This window comes from Cuculus canorus, chromosome 19 (genome assembly GCF_017976375.1).
Source record: "Cuculus canorus isolate bCucCan1 chromosome 19, bCucCan1.pri, whole genome shotgun sequence".
Classification (NCBI taxonomy): domain Eukaryota; kingdom Metazoa; phylum Chordata; class Aves; order Cuculiformes; family Cuculidae; genus Cuculus; species Cuculus canorus.
In genome coordinates, this window is record NC_071419.1 from 2743750 (window position 1) to 2749749 (window position 6000).

Genomic DNA, 6000 nt, shown 5'->3' on the forward strand with positions numbered 1-6000 from the left:
CCTCCTGCAAGAGCTCCACTAATGCAGGAGATGCCTGGAGTGCACCTGGCTGGACCACTACAACCATCTCCTGGGGCTGTGGCAAACATCTCCGGGGGGATGATGGCCAGCGCCACCCCCTTACCCTCCTTGAGAGAACACAGCTCACACCGGAGCATCTCCGTGTCACACAGGATGTGGGGACACGACTCGAGTAATTCATATTGCCCCAAGACACTTCATTTACCGGCTACATTTTAAAGCAGAGCCCTAGCTCAGCGCAGCGATGGGAGCTGATGATGTGGATTTTGGAAGCCCCTTGCACCTCTCTGAGCTTCCTGGGAAATCCAGCCGTGTCCATGGGGAGCTGCGAGTTGCTGCATAGCTGGAAAACTCCTGTTCTTCCCCAGATGCTTAAGCAGAACAGAAAATCCGAGCTCTGTGACTTGCCCAGGGCCTCCTGTAGCTTTGAGAGAGCAGAGCGCCTGCTAATGCTTCAGCCCAGAGAGCATCTTCCCTCCCTTCAGCCATGGACATTTAAAAAATGTTCTGTGATGGAGAAAGAAACATTTCTTAAGTACCATTTGATGTCTCAGAATGGCTCCAGGGCTAGAGAAAACATGTTTATTTACTACTATGCTGATTTTAATGCAAAAGACTGGTTCAGCGACTGGAGGAAACAAAATAGGCAACATTTCCCATAATGTCTGCAAAGTGTTCTTGGGCTGACAAAAATATTTTCTTCCTTTCTCTCTCTTCCCTGCATTTTTTTTTTCAATCTAGCATTTCAAATTGAAGAATGGCTTGCGGGCTGAAGAAATCATTTGATAAAACACCCAACATTTACATTCTTGCAGGAGAAAAGCTAACTTTTTCTCCTTTTTTTTTTCATCTGAGTAGTAGTTTAGTGAAGCAGAAGAAATAATCCTGCAGGATCCCTCATCTGTTTAACCCTTCCTGGCTGCAGAGCTTCATTTCAACAATAGCCCTTCATTGCAAAACTCTAGAGATTTTGTTCCTCCTTCAAATTCCAGGCCTGAAGGACACTGAACATGGTAACAATACAGTTTGCATCCTGCTTCCCATTTGTATTTCTGACTGCCTGTGTGAGGGAGCTGACCTGGTGGGGTAGCAGGCTTGCAGCTACCAGGGAGCCCGTGGCAAAGCTGATGAAACCAGCGAGCAGAGGACAAACTCATTTTGTTCAGAGAGATGATTTTCCAGCAAACTTGGTAATAAACAAGACCTACAAGATGTTTCTGATCCTCCTTCCTCCAGACCTGCTGTTGTGGTGATGGCCATCGACATGGCCAAGGCTGGACTGCTCCCCAGCACTTTGCAGCTCTGGGAATCACAACGTACAACCCTGCAGAGCAGCTCTGGGTTGGAAGAGGATGCTGGAAGAAACACCATAGTTAAGAAGTCTGCCTGAGAGACTCCTTTTTCTGAAGCAATCTTTCAGTGGACTTCACAAAGCAGATCAGTTGTCACATTAGGGTGAATCTTTGTAACTGGCGTAGCAGTTTTCTTCATAGGTGGAAACAGTACCTACCCAGTCCAACACCCACAACCAGTATATGCATTGCACCATGAACTAGGAGACAATCTGGTCAGGACAGATAATTACCTGCTCCCAGAAACCTTTCGTTGATGGTACACTTAGTGAACACTGCAGCATAATTGGTATTCATAGGAGAGAGGAGAGGGCACAGCGGCTATATTGCAGCCGTATAAAGTTCATTGGGATTAACACACCATCATGAATAGCAGCAAATGACAAAACACAATGTATCAGAACCCCTCGTTTGCATAGTTCATTTATTTATGGCAGACGGATTTGCCTTTTCCTTTCCCCACCGTACCAGCCAAGTGAACTTTGCCAGACAATGAGCTTTGTGGCACTCCAGCCTGCAAGAACGGTGACAATCTTCAATGTCCTTGTGCAAAACTAAAACACCATAAGCAAGGGAAGAGTTGGTTCCTTGGGGCATTTGTTGCAACTGGTGTGGTAGAACTGAGTGGTGAGGGAGGATACGCAAGTCCTGGCCACAAAAAGCAGCAATTACCCAGGTGCACACCTGACAGTTATGAAGCTCCAAACAGATCCAAAGGCAGGTATTATGCCTGCCTTTCCCTTTGGAAAATGGAGATAAAGAGGTTAAATGGCAACCTGTGACCATCCTGAGTATTTATCTGCTGGCTCTGCCTCGTTAGTCTCTTGTTCCTCTGCTCCTTGACCGCTTTGTGGTGTCTTCATTTCACTTCCCGCTCCGCAGCTACACTCTGCTCCCATTAGGAAACCTTGCTGGCATGTATTTCACTGGGAAAGCTTTAACCCTGCTGCAGTAAATCTTTCCTGGGTCACGGGGGGTCTCATTCCAGCCCAGCAGTGTTTTCATGTCCGCCCCACAGAGCTCTCCTGGGAGGCCCAGGGCTCAGAACCGGCATTTTGACAGTGTCTGAGCTCTCTGAACCAGACCGTGACCCTGGGAGATAACTGCCATCCCAGCCCGCTTCTACCATTAGTAATTGCGACTGATGGGCTCTATCAGCTCTGATGGGACAATGAGCGGCACCTTTGCCACCCCTCGCTGTTACCCATCACGCTTGAGGGGAGATGGGGTGCTAACACCACATTTTGCGACGAGCCCCTGAAATCTTCGCTCAGCCAAAGCTGCAGGACCCAGGGACATAATTTCTTACCCAAGAAAGCCTTTCATTTGTTGGTTTTGGTAGCTGGCCAGCTCAGTTATTTTTTTTTTCCCCTGGGTGTTCTAGTTTCCAGCTTTGAATGTAGTGTGATGGCCCCAGCTATCCCAACCCTCCGTCTGCTCCAACTCATGTAATGTCAACCAGAAAATGGGCAACACCACCAGCAGGCTCTGCCACCTCACTCCTCTGGGCAGGGCTTTCCCGCATCAGCATGCCCTGTAACACGATCAAGTCACTCATAGGATAAGACACTACTCAGAGTGAGCCAACGGGATGGAATTAGGTGCAAGAGTTGTTATTTTTGATAAAGGAGATAAAGCTCTGAGTTCTTTACATTTGACATCCACACAAGGCTCAGGCATTGCCTCTTGTCACAGAGTTGACACAGTGCAAACGGTTGTTATCTTTACTATAACTAGGCTTATTTTGGTTTACATTAAAATGATTAGGAATAAGTTATAACAAACAGAAATGAGAGCATCTCCAAGGTGGCCACGTTGTCCTAACCAAACCGGTACAAGGTCATTTGTAAAAAGGCTTTACTTGTTTGTAAATACAGAAGTCCTTCAGATCCTGTCATGAGAATTGCTCCAGCAGTGCAACACACAGCTTGCTTCCAGCTGGGCCTCTCAGGAGGTGCGAGTAGGACAATAACGGAAATAACATATCGTTGGCCTCTTTTAATAGTTATTTATTACCTAATGGTATGGTGACTGTGCAAGCAGGAGAGGAGAAAACCCAGTCCCGGGAGGCATTTCCATTCTGGCTGTGTTGATTCGTGTGCAGGGACTAAAAGCCCTGGCTTAGTGGAAGTTGCCAGGCTTTGATGCTGGAGGCTCCTGACCTCCCTAGACCTGGACTGCAGGCTCTTCCCACGAGGAGCTTTAAAACCAATTTTTCAGAAAAATATCTGCTTTCATCCTAAATACTAAATGTGTTGGTGGAGAGAACGTCTTCTTGTAAATGAACTTGATATGGTAAGAATTTTGATGTCATACGACTAGTTGGTGCATTGCACACAAAAGACTTCCAAAGCGGCTCCTGCTGCTGAATTCAAGCCAAAACTCTTAATATTTCTCACACAAAGAGTGTGATCTTATCACAGTCAAAGCCCATGCACCGGCACAGCTCCTTTGCTATTGTCAAAGAAGTCTTGATTCGAGAAAATTTAGAGCAATCACTGATCCCTCCCAAAGCACATTCTTCCTCATTCTGTATTTTCCCTGGTAGCTCCACCACTGAAAATGGAGAGGACAACCCAAGAAAAGCCATCACTTCAACTCCCTCAGGACAACAATCTGAGTGATGAGAAAGAGCTTCGCCAGCCAAAGATCTATTGGAAAGAAGACTTCAGCCTATTAATTTTCCAGGTTTCCCACAACAGTTCTGAGTGCTTTTCTTTCCCCATTGTTGTAAGACAAATTTCTAATCCACTCTTCATTCAGAGCTCAGCAGCCGTATGACATCCTACCTGGCCCCCAGACTCATCCATCCTTGTGGGACGTCTTGTACCTGCTCTGAGGTGCTCCCCATTCCTGGCTAGGTTAGGCTGGGCTCACTGGTGCCAGGCAGAAGGAGAAACTGGGCGCCAGTTTATGCACACAAAAGCATGGGGGAAAAAACCTATTGTGATTTACCCACATGGAGTTCAATAAACATTACATCTGATGGCATTCATCGTTTTTTCATAGCATGCTCGATTACTGCTTCAGTTATTGCTGAAATGACATCATTCCTGGCACAGGAATTGATTGATTTTTTAATGAATATTCATATGGCATTTCAGCCAGGAGTAGGCATTAATATTCCAAGAAAGAAGAATGAAACGTACATCCTAATTTAATGAATGATTGTAAATATGTATCTGATGGATAATGTGACGATGAGCATTTAAAAAGGCATCCATAGTCACCTCGGATGGTTTTCTTAGGAACAAAGGGGAAACCAGGATGCAGGCAGGGCAAACAGGGCAAGGGAAGAGGTGAGACTGGGCCACTCCGTCAGGTTCTTCTGCCCAGCTTTCCATGACACTGATCTCCTGTCACTCAGGTTGGGATTCTGCACCCAGCCCAGCACCTTAAATGCCCCGAGATAAATCATTTAATCATCACTACTAAATTGATAACGCTTACTGACCCCAGGTGGAGGTGGAGCTGCTATGTGGTAAGCACTGGAAAGCACTGAGGAGAGTGAACTGTGAAGCTCCCCATGAAGAGGCAGGAGATGAACAAGGGAGACAGGAGAGAGAATCCACCCTCTCCGTGCCTGTTGGGTGCTGGGCATCCGCCCTATGCACCCACCAGCAGCTGCCATCCCACCCCAGCGATCTTGGAGGCTTGTCCAAGCCAGTTCTGCCAAGGCCGGCAGGTAAAGCGTAGCTCTATCCTCCATGGAGCTCTGTCATGTTCAATACCCTTCACTGTATTATGAATTCAAGGCTTGTGGTCCCCGAATGTACATATATTTGTCAGACACTCTTAAGATGTCTCCCTGTTCTGAGTGCTGATTCTTTGTGAAGGCAACAGTTGTAGCGCTTAAGCAGTGACAACAGGCTCAGCTCTCCCCTCTCATGCCAGTCCCAGCTCTGGAAAGTACTAAAACACAGGCTTATAGTGTCTCTGCTCACAGCCTCTTAAACAGGTGTTTAATTTAGATGTGTGTTCACTCCCACAGGGAGAACACACACCTGAAGCATCTTCTGGAAGCAGGGCTTAAATCAGGGCATCGCCATGAAAGTCACTGAGGTGGCAGGCATGGAAGGCTATTTATACCCAGCAGCTTTCTGTTGTGCAAGGGAGAGGACAGGCCCTTCTGCTGACAAAGCAGAAATGCCTCATCCCCACAAGAAATGTAAAAAGTAATACCCTAAATTCACTGCAACCTTTGCAGAATCGCAGCTGGGATTGCACTGAAATCTCCCCTGGATTGAGACTGAGGAGTGGGGACCCCAGAGGGAATGAAACTTGTTTTTCTTTCCCTCTCCAATCAAATCAACCACTTGCTATTCCTCTTAGCAGCTGGCAGCTGGCAGGCAAAGAGAAGAGAAAAAAAAAAAAAAGATACCTTTGCAGGCCAGCTCCTGCAGCTCTGACTTCGGAAACCAGGGAAGGAAAGCAGCTCTGTTCTCTCCAGCGCCCTGGAAGAGCAGCCCTGCAGCCAGGGCTCTTGTTCGCGCATCAAGATGCGTGGGACCGGGCTTGCCGATAAAAATATATACAAAGCTATGCTTGGTATGGAACAAGCAGGCAGTCGCTGCTGAAGACTTCACAACATCCTGCTTTTGGCTTGCCTCCAAAATACCAAAACAAA